General features: G+C 41.0%; 1 protein-coding gene and 1 long non-coding RNA gene across 4 annotated transcripts in view; both read right to left on the bottom strand.

The window, feature by feature from the left end:
- The window catches only part of CELF2 (CUGBP Elav-like family member 2), an 844,193-nt gene that overhangs the window by 331,588 nt on the left and 493,884 nt on the right, over positions 1-18,721 (bottom strand). The window lies entirely within an intron of this gene.
- LOC144616980 (uncharacterized) lies at positions 3,563-6,667 on the bottom strand. Of its 2 annotated transcripts, none has more exons than XR_013556986.2 (3): positions 6,244-6,667; positions 4,452-4,549; positions 3,563-3,993 (listed from the first exon to the last, which is right to left on the bottom strand). It is a non-coding gene; the product is annotated as an uncharacterized LOC144616980 (long non-coding RNA). The 2 variants fall into 2 exon arrangements; XR_013556985.2 differs by having other exon boundaries at positions 4,493-4,549.

Below are 18,721 nucleotides of genomic sequence, written 5' to 3'. Positions count from 1 at the left end.
TTTACTAATTCCCTTCAAAACTCTATTTCCAATGAAGATTGAGTTGCAACTAGACAAACTAAGCACTTTGGGGGATTTTTATTTTTTGAGGTCATCTACAACAAGAGTTGATTTTTAGCAACCCTGATTACTACATTTGGTGTGTAGGGAAATTTTTTTCAAAAAGATTATAGCAGTAATTGGCCAAGGACAACAACAAAAACGTAGTTTATCTCATTGCCTTCTGTATTCCTCTGTTTTTAATTATATAAATTAAATGTTTAGCTAATAACGCAAACTTGCGGGGGCAGGGGGAGGGGAACGGAAAAATTCCTGCAATGTGGGAATACAGGAGGGAACTGAGAATCAGCCAGACTTCTTGACCTTTCTAGATTTGAGCTTCCTAAAAATGTTTTCAAAGGTAAATTCTATGTGCATTTATTTATGTTATAGGGAACTTCTAGAATTAAAAGCTGAATTTCTAAATGCAACATTAACAACTCGCAACTTCTTTCTTCTAAACCGTATCTTTGCACTTTGAAAGTTGCATGAAAATGTTAAGTAGAAAAGAGCATTTCGATGGAAGTGTACAATATGAAGTTTGCTAGAGAGGAAGGGCCAGGCAGTACAGATTCTTTTTTTTTATTTTTTAATGGTTATTTCTTTATTTTGAGAAAGGGAGAATGAGAGAGAACGAGTGGGAAAGGGGCAGACAGAGACGTCCAAGCCGGCTCCATGCTGTCATCGAGGAGCCTGAGGTAGGACTTCATCCCATGAACCTCGAGATCATGACCTGAGCCGAAATCAAGAGTCAGACACTGAACTGACTGAGCCACCCAGACGCCCCAAGATTCCTTCTCTGATGAAGGATGAGACACTACCAAACTCTAGTCTGCCTCTTAGATTCCCATCCAAAAAGAATAATCTTGGAATTTGCAGGAGCCAAGGACATTAAATCTCTTTAGCTGTTAGTTTTAGATATTGTCTTAGTCCATTTGGGCTACTAAAACATTTGGGCTACTAAAACAAAAACATTACAGACTTAGGGATTTATAAATAACAGAATAAATAACAGAAATTTATTTCTCATAGTTCTGGAGGCTGGCAAGTCCAAGATCAAGGTGCCATCATGGTCACGTTCCAGTGAGGGCCCTCTTCCCGTTTCATAGCTGGCCCCTTCTTGCTGTGTCTTCACATGGTGAAAGGAGCAGAGGATCTCTGTGCGGTCTCTTTTATAAGAACCCTAAGCCCATGCCTGAACGCTCTACCCTCACGACCTCATCACTTTCCAAACACCCCAGCCCCTAATACCAACACATTAGGCTTTAGGATTTCAATATATGAATGTGGGCGGGGGACATAAACATTCAAACCATAGCAGACATGAAGAATTTCCAGATTTAAGCAAGAAAGTACATTGCTACGAAAGATGGAAAGATCACACAGAGAACGCATGAAGTAAATATGAAGCAATAACCGAGGTCTCCAAGAAATGGATTTCTAGCATACTCCGTGAATGACACATAGTATGTGCTCGACAAAGTTGGTACATCTGTGTGTGAATGGATAACTGTCTATCCAGAGCTGGTACCAAGCAGAAGACACAGAGTTTCTCTGATCAGCTTCACCAGCCTCAGAGGAAGGGTCTCTGTGGGCAAAAGGGAAGCAAAATAGTCAAGTCTGCGCACAGGGGCGACTAGAGACAGGAGATGGAATGAATGCACTATGGAGGAATCCTGTCCCCTCGGGCTCCAGGGCTCTCTCTTGCTTGAGGGGAAAACCCTCCAAAGCCAAAAGGACATAGGTATCACAAATCACTACCTGAAACACAAAACTGACAGTTGGTTTAAAGTAAAGCCTGGCAGAGCTGGTAAATGAAGGGTTTGACGGTAATCCGAGGACCTATGTAACACGAGTTCCTGTCACTGGAGCACTCAAACGTTACCCCCAAGTCAGACTTTAGAAACAGGAGGCCACTATCCCAGTAACAAGCCCAAGGCCCCTAAGTTCTAAAGAGGCATTCCTTCTACAAGCCGTGGGACTACTTACGCATTTCAAACACGGAGATGTTTACCAGGATGAGTGGGGCATGGGGTGAGTAATAGCAAGAATAATCGTAAAGCCCCTTAAAATTATAAAGTGTGGTATTTATTAATAAGTAGATATAAATAATAAACCATAAATTACTTACAGCTCCAAGAAGCCACTTGAAAATATGCACTAGATAAGTTTAAGAGGTATTATAAAGAGTAATAATGACTTCTTATTATAAAGGAAAGGGGCTGTGGAGACAGACACAGGAAAGTGGGTTTGGAGAACTAATTCTGTCTAGGTAGCAAAAGGTCCATGGAGGACAAGCTGAAGAAAGTAAAGGAATTCCCATGAAAAACACAGACTACCTACTTGATAAAATAACTAACTTTGGTTCATGAACTCTTATGACTTAGCAAACAACATGTTCACAATTGAGCAGTGATTTTTGACCTAATGTTTTGTCAAGGACCACTCTCGGGCAGATGGGAAATCTTGAGAAGGCCACAGGTGACTAGACATAAGTTAGCCATTAATATTTGCACGGAAAATGGGCGAAGTTTATCATCGCTGTTTTTAAGACAGACCCACGCACACACACCTGCCTTTCTGCCTGTGCAAACTGCCACGTCAGACAGGTTCTGTAACTTGACTCTTGTCCACGAGTCCCCAGTGGACATGTAGAATTTGGTGCACTTGGGGATCCCCGTTGCTTAAGTGGTTTTGATCCTAGGGAACTGTAACAAGTTAACAGCACATGTAGAATAAAGGTTGTGGGTGAAGCTGATGAGTCCTCACAGGAAGGTGATTCACACGACCCTATGACAGAGATGGAAGAGAAGCCCAGATGGTCTGGGAAAGTGGTTCTGAAAACCTCACAACACATTCACAGCTCTTACAGAATCTGCAGGTGCTTTAAATGTTACATTTCTTTATATATAACTCTGAGGTTCAATCATCTGCTTGTTTACGTGTTTATTATCTTTAAATCATCTGAACCTAGGGTGCATGAAAGCAGGAACTTACTCCCTTTTATATCCACTTCAGAACAACGTGTGGCATATGGTAGACACTTAATAAACATTTGTTCAATGGCTGGATTTCTCTGTGAGGCACATTCTTCTTGTTAAGTGACCTAATCTCAGTGGCTTACAGCTATAGGACGCAATTTGTGAGATGCTTTCCAGGCTCAGCTGTGAGTACTCATTAGGTGAGAACCTCAGAGGGACACAAAGATTAGGAAGGTCTGTTCCTGACTTTAAGTACGTTATAGATTCACTGGGAGGGGAAGATAAGCTTGCTGTTTTAATACGTTTTTTTGAACTTTAAAGTACCATTTAGGGGCACCTGGGTGGCTCAGTAGGTTGAGCGTCCAACTCTTGATTTCCACTCAGGCCCTGATTTCATGGTTCATGAGCTTGAGCCACATGTCAGGCTCTGCCCTGACAGTGTGGAGCCTGCTTGGCTTTCTCTCCCTCTCTCTCTGCCCCTCCTTTGATCACGCTCGCTCTCTTTCCCAAAATAAATAAGCTTTTAATGTATGTGTGTGTGTATATATAAAATTACCATTTATATGGGTTCATAGAAAATAAAATGATGCCTCCTTATTTTCCATAATGCTGAAGTTTGGGAGTTAGTAAAGTCCAAGCAGGTAGGACTGGGCATTGAAGGTGAGATGCACACACAAAATTTTCAGCATCGAGAGCAAAGCGAATTGCATTTTTTTTTTTTTTTTGTGATGTCGTAGAAAAAGCAAGTGTCCTTATGGATGAGGAATAGGAATCAGAGGCCGGTATCATTTTCATATCACTCAGTTTCAGGAGGAGATCTGTGCTGTGTATTTAACTCCGTAGTTAACTCTGCCACGGCTCCAGGAGCTGGCAAGTAAAGGCATCTGTGCCAGGGATGTCCTGCCTTACTTGCCTGTCACTCACTGGGGTCCCCGAGGTCTATAGCAACTTATCTTCTTATCACTTCCATCCTCTGTTTAGCAACAAAACAAAACACACATTTCCTTAAGTCAGTTCCTCAGGAGATGTGTCCTCACTTTTAAAAGTGCATTAATTTGATTTCATTTGATGTGGTAGGGCTAGCTGTTAAACATTACTTTGACTTTCTATTCCTGATATAGATAGATGGATATAGATATATATATATACACATATATGTGTATATCACATAGTATATATCATGTTACATATATTAATCATATTAATACTATATATAACATGTATATATATATTATGTACATTGATGTTATATACAACAGGTATATATAATAGGTACATTAATGCCACATATATAACATGTATATATAATATGCACAATATATATGTATATTTATATATGTTTATATATGTGTGTATACCATATAGTATCTATTGTTACATATATTAATGATATTAATATTATGTATAACATGTATATATAATAATGGGTACATTAATGCTGTTCATCAGGTATCACGTATCAGGCTCCCAACCTGATGGAAGTCAGGCTTTTTCTCTTCTTTATCCCACACTGTCCAGGCAGTAGCTATCTAGAAGACAGAAAGGGGGGTAAAAGATATTTTGGTGATGGAACTATTACATGGACCACTGAATGGGTAGAAGAGAGAAAACACTAGAGTGGAAGATGATTCTGATGGCGCTAACATGATGGTTTGGCAAATGATATGCCAACTGAGCTGGAGCTAAAAAGGCACAGTGGGGTACACAGGAAAGGTGAGGGGTCCACAGGGAACACGCTGGGCCCGAGAGGCTGGCGGCAGCCCTCCCACGTGGAGGAAACAGGCAGAACTACCTCCGGGCGTGGATGACATCAGCCAGAAGGAGCACTGTGGGCACAAAACGAGAAGTGAAGCGAGGCCAGAACCCCAGGACAAATCAGAAATGGAGGAGGCACAGAAAGATACCCAGAGAAAGAGAAGGGCAGATACATCACTAAGGGGCTTAGACTCCAGTGGAGAGAGAAAAAATCTGCCCATGAAGTTTGCAGTGACTTTGTTGGCCAGGAGAGCATGAATTATTTGTTTGGATGCTAAATGGAAAAGCAGGGCAGTACAAATATGAGGCAGGAACGTTCTGAAAGTTCCAGGAACCAGTTTCGAACCATGGTGGTAACTCTAGAGGGCAGCCTAGTTTGACAAGGAAGCAGGCTACCCCCGCACCTGCAGATGCTGAAAAGGGAGAGGGGGCTGGGCTGCCTGAGAGTCGCAGGTGAAATTGCTGCTTGCTCCAGGCAGGCTCCAGCTGAACCGTCAGATGCTTGCCCTGACTCCTGAGACAGATCGAAAGGTGCCCGGCCATTCTTCACCGCCTCCTTTAATGCAGAACTTTAAAAACAAGGAGGCCAGGGGCCAGGGGGGGGCTGCATCCAGCTCACAGAACAGGAGCCCCCGTGCGGAGCAAGTTCATACACTACCGACGGGCCAGCTGGACCCAGCAGTTCAAAAAGGCCCAGAGCAAAAAAGTCTTTTTGAAGGTGTTTATGAACTTTGCCAGATAAGGATTTCCAAAACTACAAGGAACTATAAAACTCTAGACATGGATAACATTTCTGGGGCCAATTGCTTTAAACTTTTTAGCGAAGAATCATATACTTAGAAAAAAGTGCCCATAAGCGTTCAGCTCCCTGATATCCACAGAGTGAATGCAGCCATGCAATCAGCACCCAGGTCAATAAAACCTTTTTTTTTTCTTAAACCAAAACTTGCTTTTAATTCCATAACCAAAAAAGAATTTGATGCATCTAAATATCTAGGAACCGGAATGCTTGTAAGTAAAAATTGCCTGAGAGACAGACAGCAAGAGTGCGTTGAAGACTTTCTCAACAGCTCACCTACTTTTCACCACCTGCACGAGCCGAATTCAGGCTACCACTGTTCCTAAGGAGCCTCTCTGCCTCCAGTCTCACTGGCTCTGAACCCTGCTATCCATTTCAGCAGTGAGGTCTCTGCTACTGAAAAATGGTCACAGTTACCACCTGCTCAGCACCCGCTGAGGGTTCTCCCTTCCATCTCCGCTCTGAAACTGAAGCCCAAGCCACATGACATGACTCACAGGACCCACCCACATCTCCAGCCTCATTTCACAGTCTTCTCGGCTGGTACCCTGGTGTCCTGTGCACCGGGAACATCTTTCAGGCCCTCACACACAGGGTCTCCCTCGCCTCTGCACTGGGGTTGGCTGTTTCCCACATGCACAAAACTCTCCAGTGATCCCACCCCCTCACCAGGTTTATTTCTGCGTATCCTTCAGGACTTGGCTTAAACATCAAGTGCTGAGCACAAAAATAGGCACTCAAAAATACTTGCTGGCTGGCTGGCTGGCTGAATACAGGAGTAAGTCAAGGACACCATCCCAGCAGCAAAGGAAACACAAAGATGTCATAATACGGTCCCAGCTTAAAAAGGAAACAAAACTATGATGTAATAAACCAACTACGCTTTTTGTAGCTGAGGGACTACAATGTTATTTACCTACAATCGAATTCAATAGAGGTTCTAGAGATGCCTGGGCGGCTCAGTAGGTGAAGCCGCCGGCCGATTCTTGATCTCAGGTCCTGAGTTCAAGCCCTGTGCTGGGCTCCACGCCCCAGCCTTTAAAAAAAAAAAAAAAAAGGTTCTAGAAAGGCCCCTGCCCTCAGAGAGTGGATATTCCTGTTAGAAACACAGAACTTATCCAAAGGGACAAAGAACAAGAGTGTCTACTGCTGTGATGTTTTATGAGCCATAGGAGTTCCAAGGAAGGAGACACGGTAAGGCTTGGCTAGAGTAATGTGAGAGCCCTTCGTGGAGAATCTCAAAAGGTACGCCTGCTTTGGAGGAGGATGTGGAAGGAAAGCGTGAGGACACCCCCAGCAGGAGAGACCAGTCTGAGGACAGTTCACACGTGGGTGACAGTGAAAAGAAAGTCTGAGTAGAACAGCACAAGTCCTGGAGAATGTGGGGGAAGAAGAGAAATGAGGGAGAGCAAGGCCAGGCTGCGAATCTGGTGAATCGAGCAGTGGCATCTATAGTCAACAAAATAAGCATTGGAGACTCAGTGTAATTTCTGGATCAGTGAGTGAGACCGCTCTCCGCAGATGCCAACGAGAAGGCGAAAAACAGCTTCGGCAGCTGGTAGCTGACAGGTAGGCCATGATGTTCCCAACTAAACACAAACAACTCTCGCAGAATATAAAAATAACCAGACTTGGGGCGCCTGGGTGGCTCAGTCGGTTGAGCATCCGACTTCAGCTCAGGTCACGATCTCACGGACCGTGAGTTCGAGCCCCGCGTCGGGCTCTGGGCTGATGGCTCAGAGCCTGGAGCCTGCTTCCAGTTCTGTGTCTCCCTCTCTCTCTGCCCCTCCCCCGTTCATGCTCTGTCTCTCTCTGTCTCAAAAATAAATAAACGTTAAAAAAAAAAAAAAAAAAAAAATAACCAGACTTTGAGACCATGTGCAACAGGAGAGAGACAAAGGCACTGCAAACACAAAAATAATGACACATCCCCTTCGACTCTAGCTCTGCTTTAGTTCTCCTGCTTTCTAGACAAAAGCTACCAGGATACCTGTATGAGTCTGCGGGAGCTGCTGTAACAAAAGAACACAGACTGGGAGGGGGGCTTAAGCAACAGATCTGGAAGCTGGAAGTCCAAGATCAAGGTGTTGGAAGGTTTGGTTTCTCCAGACAACTCTCTCCTCAGCTTGTAGCTCTGTGTCCTCACATGGCCTCTCCTCTGTGCACATACATCCCTGGGGTCTCTTCCTCTCCTTAGAATGACACCAGTTCTATTGGATCTAACCCTTAGAATCTTGTTAACCTTCGTTACCTACTTAAAAGCCCTACCTTCAAATACAGGCACATTCTGACATTCTGGGGGTTAGGACTTCAGTATATGGATTTGGGGAGTGGAGAATGGTTCAGTCCATCACAATTGCCCGATACTTCTTAAAAACAGCTAATGGGAACTGACTCTCACATCTTTAAACTTCCTCAGCATGTGCACAAGCCCTGTTTTCTATAGTAAGCCTCTTCCAACTCCTTCCCTAAGATGCCCCGTCATACTCCTGGTGTGCATTCTCCTTTGCTGTAATAAGTTAAACCCAACTTTGACTATGATGTGTTCTTTTGGTGGCTATGCTGCTTCCCACACCAGGACTTCCATATTCTTGAGCCTACCTTTCTCATGCTTTGTACCTGCCTAAATGGACATTCCTCCTTCCTGGTTAACTCCCGCTCATCCTTAAAGATTTAGTTCAAATATCACCTTCACTGAAAGTACTTTCTAATTTACTCTTTCGATAGTTGGATTAGGTTTCCCTTTGGTGGCCCTGTCATGTGTCCACTGGGCTATGCTGAACTACATTTCCCCAGTTTTCAATTTCCTTCCTTCTCCTCTTCCTTCTCCTTTTCCTTCTCCTTCTTCTACTTTTAATGTTTCTGGTTAGGGTGAGCTACAGGAAGATTCTTGGGAGATGTGAAGGACAGAAGGGAAGAAACAGTCATTCTGTAGCTCGCACACATTATTGCTGATGTACTGACTTGCCTCCTTGGTGTGAAGCAGCAGCCAAGCCCACTCTGCCTTCCCCAGATCCTCCCTGGGCTTCTCTGACTTCCGGGCCAGGTGCGTGTTTACCTCTATCATCCAGGTCCCCAAGGCAGAGGCAACAAGAACAGACGCATGTCTCAGTCCATCCTTGAATGCAAACATTCAGTGTTTGGGGGTTCCAGTCTGTCCTTGATCTCCCCTACTCTGCATCCATTTCCCCTTTTTGACTGTTTGGCTGTGAATGTCAAGTTCCATCATCAGATGCAGAAAAACCTTATAGACACTGCTTTCCCATGCTGTGTAGAGTTAAAGCCCTGTAACAACTATGTATGTATGTATGTATGTATGTATGTATGTATGTATCTCTCTCTCTCTGTATCTTCCATTCATCTATTCATCCATCTGTACATCACCTATCTATCTATCCTACTGCCTTTGCTTTCCTGGTTCAACTGTGATTGACATGCCCCTCCTCTATGGTATTTCTCTGTACCTCCTCAAAACCTTGACTATACTTCTCTTGTACTGTGTATCATACCTGATTGTCATCATTTGTGTGGTAGATTCTTATCTTGCCAACTATTCATGCCCTTCCTCTACCATGCTGCCTATAATGCACTAGAGTGGGTGGAACAGATTTCCCTACTCCATTGACACTGGGCTTAACAATGTAACTTGCTTCAGCTGTTAAAATGTTAGCAGGCGTTATATTAAATGTGCTCGCGTGGCTTAGTTTGGGTCTTTACTCTGTGACCTGCCTGAGAAAAGCACGCCCCGGAGAATCTACTGTCCCTTCCACCTGGGCCTCAGAATAAACACACGTGAAGAAGATCTGAGCCCAACCCACAGTCTGGAGCCAAACACAGCTGACTTAAAGCTGAAAAGACAGCTCCAACCTAGATCTGCCAAACTACAGTTGACCTGCAGATTCTTTAGTGTAAGAGTAAATGTGTATTGTTGCAATCCACTGTACTGTGTAATCATTTATAGGCAGCTTTATTGCAGCAATTGCCTAGTGAATTAGTTTCCTTTCCTGTGCCCCAATTAGAGTGTTGGCTCCTTGAGATTAGGGACCATGATGATAATTTCCTGATCTCTGATGCTAAGATGCCTGATACATGGTTGGTGCTCAATAAATGCCTGTTGCATACTCAAATAAATAAACAAATGACCAAATGATCAAAGGACCATAGTGGAGAGAGGTATGGACAGGGGCGTTAGGAAGTAGAAACTAATAGAGGTGTGTAAAATGGAAATGAGGGAGCTGAGTCTAGAAGCCAATGTAAGCATAATATGGTCCATGCACAATTATGTGATCAAAAGTTATCTGCCTTTTATTTTGAGATGATCAAAGGTTCAAAAGGCCACAGAGGTTCCATGTGACTTGAGTCATCTTCGAAGAGCTTTTTTTTTTTTTTCTGCTGTAAACTTTCATAAATCTTTGGGGTCAGCACTCAGTCAAAGCTGCGGTGCCCGTCTATAGCCACTTATATACTATTAGGGAAATTGACAAAAGAAACAAAAAACCTGAACCTTTTCCAAAAACATCAAGAAAACAAAATTACCAGAAGGTAAATCTTTCCTACTCTTCCTTCAGGTAACCTCATCTCTGTGTAATGATATAATCTGATGTGGGAGGTTTATGGCCACCTTGACCCACGGATCATTTTTGTCATTGTTGAAAGGCCTGTGTGATGCCATATCTGAGGCTCTCAGCCTGGTTACCAGAGGGCTACACATCCTGCTCTCCCCAGGGCAGACTTTGGGAGCTGAAAGCAGGTCTCTGCAACAGCAGGCCTCCCAACTGGGACTGTTGTCACATTCCCTTAGAGCATGTGTCATGGGCCTGTCATTAGAGTTGCTCCTTATGAGACACATCTTGAAGGATGCCAAATTCATTAGTGTCTACAGTTGAACTTTTCAAACCTTTTCCTTACATTAAACAACACACACACACACACACACACACACACACACAGAACAAAGAGAGTCTGCATTTTGCTTGATGTCAATCATAACTTGAGATTAAAGTTGCTGTTTTAAGCATTTGAAAGTTATACCCACCAAACTCGTGCTTTCTCTGCCTAAGCTCTGAACTTCAAAAGGAATACTTCATTGGAAAACACACGCACACACACCCACACATGCACACACACACCTCAAAAAGATGCTGTAAGTACCTGAATGCATTTTCTCCCATTTCTATAAATGTAGTCTTTTTGTCAGACTATCTGCAAAGCTGTTAAGAATTTACAAAGCTATGGGGAACACAAACTGCCCCCCATGATACCCAAACTGTGTTGACATACCTAGAAAAGTGTGCCAGTTGATGTGATTATAAGCACTCTACTGAATCCTGCTGCCAGGTTGTTTCAGGCTGAAACACAACCTGTTTTGCAACAATTACTTATCCTGAAATCTCTGGAAAATAATTTCCTTTTTAAGCCTATATTTAGCATCTTGCTATAAATGAAACTTATCAATATAATATACTGAATTCCCACTGTGCATATAATACTATACTATTCAAGCTTTACTATGAAAATGTTCTTAATTTTGATGTCATTAACTCAGATTTAGTGATAATTTGGACATACAAGGTGATTCTTTCAAAAATAACATTTACTATTTTTAATGATTATAAAAGCAATTCACGTTCACAGTGTTGCTCAGAGATACATATAAGTATAAAGGATAAAAATTATCGTCACCTAAATCTGACTAGAAAAAATAATTTGTTTATCTTTTGGTATATTTCCTGTCAGTCATTTTCAATTTTAGTCTTTCCACCCAAAATTGGGGTTGTATTGATCATACTAATTTTATTCCTGTTGTTTTCACAATATGAACAAGTAATGATTTTTAAAAACGTGGCCCAAGGATGCACGTTATTTCATTTTACTGATGTCACATAATTCAACTACTTCCCTAAGGCTAGATATTTATGGCGTTTCTCCGTTTTTACTTTCATTTATAACACTGAAATGAGAACTCTTTTTTTTTTTTTTTTTTTAATTTAGAGAGTGTACACGTGTGTGGGGGTGGGGGGGGGGCAGAAGAAGAGGGAAGAACAGAATCTGAAGCAGGCTCTGCGCTGTCCAGCGTGGAGCCCTACGCGGAGCTGGATTCCACAACCCTGGGATCATGACCTGAGCCAAAATCAGAGTCGGGCTCTCAATGGACTGAGTCACCTATGCACCCCTGAAATGAGAATTCTTAAATGTGAATGTTTGTGAGCATTTCTGATTTTCTTCTGAGAGAAGACAACTGTGTTAAGTCTTCACATCTATCACCAAATTGCTCTGTGAATTTGCAACAGGACAAGGGCACTCAGACTCGGCATTTTCTCAAACACACTACTATTTAATCTTAAATTTGCAAACACGAAGAGGGAGATGCGTTATGTCACTGTTTTATTTAATATAAATATAAATATAAATATTTTATTTATTTGAAGATAAATATTTACCCTGATATTTATGGTCATTTGTCTTCTTTCATGATTGGTCAGTTCATGTGCCTTCGTCATAAACTGGTGATTTTTTTAATTAAGTTGCACCGGTTCTACAAAATTTCTCTATTTTAATTCTTTTTTAAAAAGGATTGGGGTGCCTGGATAGCTAAGTTGGCTGAGTGTCTGACTCTTGATTTCGGCTCAGGGTCATGGTCCCAGGGTTGTGGGATCGAGCCCCACAGACGGCTTGGCAGACTGAGGGGGAGCCTGCTTAAGATTCTTTCCCTCTGCCCCTCTCCCCCATTCGTGCATGCACTCTCTCTCTTTCAAATTAAAAAAAAAAGGGATTTGTAAATTCATAAACTTTCCCCAGATCATTATGTTACTTAATTTTTTTTTTCTGGTACCAAATTTTAGTATTTTAGACAGCTAAATATTCCATAACTTCCCTTAATTTTTTATAGCAAAGGTCTTATCCATCCTAAAAGATTAATCTGGGACTTTGTGTTTTGTTGATTTTTATTCTTACTATCTGGTTCATCTAGAATTATTTTGGAAAGTAAGCTTCAACCTGAATTTTGTGTCTTTCACATACAGGTGGTTTTGCCGGTATTCCTGATCACGTGATCCATTCTTTTCCCAGCATTTTTAGGGTATGATGAGTATGTTGATGTATTAGAGTCAGTGCTACTGAATTTCTCTGTCATTTCTTTTGTTGGTACCTCATTGATTTAAGTAGTAAAACTTGGGAGCTGTGTTTTATATCATCTAGGATGGCAAGTACCCTAATTAGTACTCTTTCTGTACAAAGGGAACTTCAAGTTGAAGTTGAGAACATTGCCCATTCAAAAATTTTCTACTGAGATTTTGATTGGTATTTGAATAGAAAACTTAGATATATTTGGGGAAATTTAACATCTTTATAATACTTGCTCTTTCCACCTAGGAATATGGATGAACCCTAAATTTACTAAAATCTTCATTTATTTTCTCTCTCAGGGAGCACTTAATGTTTTCTTCAAGTAGTTTACCTAACCATTACTACTGACTTTTAGTACAGCTGTGGATTTAAAACATTTTTTATTATACTATCCTTAAACTATTAGAGGTTTTCATGTTTATATTCATGTCATGTGCAAATGATAAATTTTTCATCTTTGTTTCTAATTAGCATATCTGTATTTCAGTTCCGTGTGTTATTCTCTGACCAGGGCTTCTAGAACATCATTTAATGAATGAAGATAATTTGCAATCTTGCTCATTTCTCATCCAATGATTGCTTTAAAACACCTATCTTTGGGGCGCCTGGGTGGCTCAGTCAGTTGAGCGTCCAACTTTGGTTCAGGTCATGATCTCACGGTCTGTGGGTTCGAGCCCCGCGTCGGGCTCTGTGCTGACAGCTCAGAGCGTGGAGCCTGCTTCCGATCCTGTGTCTTTCTCTCTCTCTGCCCCTCCCCCACTCTCACTTTGTCTCACTCTGTCTCTCAAAAATAAATAAATGTAAAAAAAAAGTTTTTTTAAACACCTGTCTTTTATTAAGTTTTAAAAGTTCCTTTGCATTCCTGGTTTTCTAAGAGTTTTTTCCCGCTTAGGAATTAGGGTTTAATTTTATTGTGTGTCTTTCAAGATCTTTTTTTTTTCTCATTTATCTGCAAAGGTGATGTATTATATATTAACAGATTTTCTAAAACAAAAACATCTTTTTATTCTTGGCACAAACCATAATTGGTTGTGGAGGATTATTCTTTTAAAGTATTCTACTTTTGAATTATGTCAGGGGCCAGAAGTCAAAGCACCATTGTAACCAGAGATCCCCAAAATATGTAATTGATTTTGAGCAAAATTTTAAAAAGTAAATGATGCAACTTGCTGTTTTAAAGTTTAGAGAAAACATTGAATTTGCCCTGTTGTGACATTATTTTTCATTTAACATACTTTATTCAACTAAGCAGTGTAAGTATGCCTTAGTTAATATTTACAAATATAGTTTACATTTGGGAAATTCTCCAATTTTAGGAAAGACTGTTTTGAATTAGCGAGGTTTTGGTGCATTACCAGGAATAAAAAACAAAATCTTCAAAGATGGGTTATCATTTTTCACTGCCGACTGACCAGATACGTTAAAGTTTCTAGCCACCTTGCTGCCTGGTTTTTGCAATCAAGTCTCAATTAACCTTGCCAATCTTAATTTCTTTAGTTAACACCATGAAGCCTGTTTCAAGTCGTAGAATCAAATCGAGATGGCGGGATTAAAATATTAAAGATCATCATTGCCAAGAAGTCTGTCCATGGCTGACCTTCAGAAAATCAGCGACTTTTTGCTTCTTCCCATAAACACAATTTATACACTTCTACAGCATTCTCTTGTCATTTTCATCAGTTACCCCTCGGATTTGTGCCTTCCTACTGCTGCCGAAAGTCCTCAAGGCAGGGGACCTTGTGTGGGTGCAGTGCCCCTCTTTAATAAGCTCAGATGTACCCATTATATATAGCATTAGGGATGCATGAGACTGCGTTCTGACTGCTAACTCATCACACACGTTCCAGCCAGTCTGGCCACATTGCAGTGCAGTAGGCTTGGAGCCATCAGCTGAATCACCCATCACAACTGTGCCCTGGTCATGTTAAGTGTGGTGTAAACTCCTTGAATTCGTTCATTCAATTTAATTTTTAAAAAATCATGTGCACAGGACCATACTACAGCATAAAGAAACACAGTCTGTTTATACAAGACCCCTTTCTCCTTCCTAGGTCAATTAAAATTTTAATTTCCACTAATCGGGTATCAATATCTAAGTAATCTCAATATTTTTATAACTACTTAAAAATTGCCCATCATGCTTTTTCTACTTTAAAAAAATTTTTTTAATGTTTATTTATTTTTGATAGAGAGAGAGAGGGAGAGACAGAGCATGAGCGGGGGAGGGGCAGAGAGAGGGGGAGACACAGAATCTAAAGCAGGCTCCAGGTTCCGAGCTGCCAACACAGAGCCCGGTGCGGGGCTTGAATTCACAAACTGCGAGATCATGACCTGAGCTGAAGTCGGATGCTCAACTGACTGAGCCACCCAGGGGCCCCATGCTTTTCCTACTTTTAAAGTGATACATTTTTCTCACCTAAAACCCCATAAAAAATCATAAATTAAATAAGAGTAGGAAGATGCAGTAAAGCAGAGAAATCTTTACGAGATTAATCATACTCACATTAAACTTGACTATGTCCAGATTATAAAATATCTTTGTAAGATTTTAGAGGGTAAAAATACTCTATTGGTACTTTGACCTATTTCAGAGTCTAGTAAATTAGATGGAAATTAATCTTCTTAATTTTTTCATTTCCTTTTTCATAGTTTGAAATACAGCAAATATAGTCTTCATTTTTTTTAAGATTTACACTAAATAAATTCCTTTGTTATTACAGGTACAGGGAAATGAAGAAAAGTGGGGATTAATCAATGATCTTTGAAATTTTTAGAAGTTCCATCTGGGGCAAAAAAAAATATATATGAATAATAAAAACCCCCTCTCCAATGCTGTTATGCTTCTATATTTCGACCTCAGTGTAGAAACTATGTTAACCAGAATTTCTAGATGGTAAGTCCACACATTTCCTCGGGCTGGGGGTGGGGGAGGGTGTTGGGGGATTCCAGATTGCCCAAACAAACACAGCCTGCATGCTTCCTCTATGGTTTGAGCAGATTGGGTCAATGCCCGTTGGCTGCCCAGGTACAGGGGCTCGCATCACTGGTGTGCCATCGTTCAGGCAGCACGGAGACCCGACCTCATGACTACACATTCATGTCTTTGGAGAGGTGAAGGAAAGGAGAGGGACAGAGAGAATGGTGACTCTGGGCTTTCAGACTGGAAAGAAAGCTCCAACTATTTTCTATATTGTGATAATAGCCAGGAGTAAGGGTTAAAGGTGGCTGCTAATCCCAACTCTCACCCAAAACACTGTTTCTAGCATGAACCAAACTCCCACACACTGCATCAAAATCCTCACAAAAGGAAACTTGTAAAAGATGATTACCAAGCACATACATGAAGACAATGTATTCTTTGTGATCAATTAAAGTACAAGAATAGTCTGTAGTGGGGTGTCTTACAAAGGCCCTTTCTTCTCAGTACTTTAGAAAAGGCAGATCTATCAAACTTAGGATAATGCATTGCCATGCTGATTTAATTGTCAATTACATATTACTTAAGTGTACTTTAATGATCTATATAAAGCCTTATATATATATTTTTTTTACCGCTAATAGCTATTAATGGTTGTTAAAGAAAATGAAACCACTTTACTGAAATGTAATGTGGAGGTCTATTAAGAATAAGTTTTCAAAATGATAAAACGCTATCACAAGAGTGTGAACCCCTGTACATTTTAATATTCCTGAGTAGGTCAATCTTCACTCCGCTGGAAGAACATTTCCTTCAAATTGCACACAATTACAGTTTAAACAGCTTCATATGGATTATATAGAGAATAAAGTTTACCTAATTCTCAGTCAAATCCTTCTTCAGAAGATGGGGAAGGAGTTGGGGCAACATATTATATTACATCTCTTTCCTAAATTCCCCGAGGTTTGTAGTGTCGGTCGTTAGAATAAACTTGGGTGAACACACTCACACACATTTTCCTTCATCTCTGCGTTTGTTCCTGTTTGCTTCCAAAATCATTCCAAGAATGAATGAGATCACATGGGAGAAGTGTTCTGTGCTCTTCGTGAGGGCAAACACTTGATCAATTCTAGGTACAGATGAGCCCCACTTAACACAAAATTTAACAGAAATATTTCTTAAAAGAAGGGTCATTCACATTCAAGTATTAAAATACTATTTTAAATATACTAGAGGGTCTTACTGATTAAGCAAACTTTGTGGTGAACCCCTTTAAGAGAGAAGAATTGTTTTGTAAGCGAATCACTCCCTAGTGTATCTGTAAGCCTGACTTGTCTGAACGAAGTGCCTTTAAAGGGGGACATGCTGTCCTGCTCTTAAGAACTACTGAACATACACTACTGAAAAACATGCTGAAAACGTACCTTTCCTTATCCTTCAGGACACCCACTAGACAAGGAGCTATTAGGAATATGAAATTAAATATAATTAGAGTCAGAATAAAACAGCATCAGGCTTATGTCCACATAACGTAATTTAGAGACTTTACAATTATCCCTTTAACGTACAAGTGTGAGACAGTTAAATAAGCCATATTAGTCAAAGCGAAGTACCTCTTTCAGATTCTTAGTTTATTTTATTTGGCTGCCTACATTGATCACATTAAGCAGCTATCAAAACTTTATTTCATTTTACACTTATGGACAGATGTCAAGTGTGCTGGAAAGAAGAAGGGTTTTAAAGTGAGACAGAACTTAGAATACAATTCTGACTCAATAACCTGTGGTTCCTTGAGCAAGCTTCTTATCTGAGCTGATTCCCCCATCGGTAAAGCAGGGATGATGCATACCTTCCCCGCACTTTGCAAAGATAAAATAATTGAATAGGTGTCAAGGACCTGTCGGGTAATTGGCTCTTCAAAAGTGTTATTGTTCCTTATCGTGATCTTCCTAACTCTGAGGTCTTAAAGAAAATCAGCAAACTCACATAGATGAGGCCTCCAGACTGAGCACAGTAACTGAACTCAGAAGTTACATGCAAATTGAGAGCCTGGTTTTGAAATCATTGAGGGCACGATGCAAACCCTGCATTCAAAAATATGGATCTTCAATAGTACCTAGCAGGGCACTGGGTCTTTATAGACAATAAAAATTGCGGACTGAATTTCCTTGTGCGGTGGAAGGACCATGCTATATAGGCCAACCTAGTAAGCTGGTGGGTTAGGGAGGATGTGTCAACTCAGGTACAGGCTACTCACGAAGACCATGCCCCAAACACCCTTAGTTAATTTCACCGTGTGTATATAACGCTATGTGGGAAGGTGTGGTGGTATTTCAGTAAAAGTGTTAAAAGTACAACATTCAAATGGATCACTCATTTTATTTAATATTTTCATCATGTACAAGCCCGTGTGTCTGCATTTACCTTCTGAAAAGCTGGAGAAAACTAGTACCTCCATGAACCTGCTGGGCTAAGAAGCAGCCGTCAGGTTGGTGAAGGGTTAATAACCCCATTCATACAGCACAACTGCTGGGGCCAGGGACACGTCTTCAGCATATAATCCTGACAAGGTACTTTTTGACAATTTAATTGCATCAATACAGAAGCAGCATATTCCCATAAAATTTTCAACAAGAAAAAAGTTAGCGAAAGCTCTAGGAAGCCCTAAGAAGTGAAAGTAACTTCAAAAACAAAATCATTTTAGAAATGGAAGATTTGGGGTAGTCATGAACAAGAATGGGAAAACTGGAAAGTGCTTGATACGTTAATTAGCTTGAAAATAGCTGCGGGGAAAATGTAATACCCCAGTTGCCTGAATGAATATGCCTCAGGTCATAAAATGAATCTAGTCTGCAGATGGAACCAACTTCTTTCCTTTAGATCAAAGCTGCAAGTACAAGGTAATAAGAAGGTGTTAGATATACTTTCTTAACATCCTCTGATGCAATGAGGCTCTCTTTCCTGGATCTCACTGCTACTTGCTCTGGCCGCCCCTCCTTTCTCTTAGGGTTCTGGCCTGGGGCGGGGTTGGGGGTGTAGGCTCTATCCTGACATTTCTTCAAGCGACCCAGATGTTGCTAGATTAACCTCAAGTCTGCTCCCAGT

Source organism: Panthera onca, chromosome B4 (genome assembly GCF_046562875.1).
Source record: "Panthera onca isolate mPanOnc1 chromosome B4, mPanOnc1 haplotype 2, whole genome shotgun sequence".
Lineage (NCBI taxonomy): Eukaryota > Metazoa > Chordata > Mammalia > Carnivora > Felidae > Panthera > Panthera onca.
The sequence above is the reverse complement of the archived record's forward strand: the minus strand, read 5'-3'. Positions and strand labels throughout refer to the sequence as shown.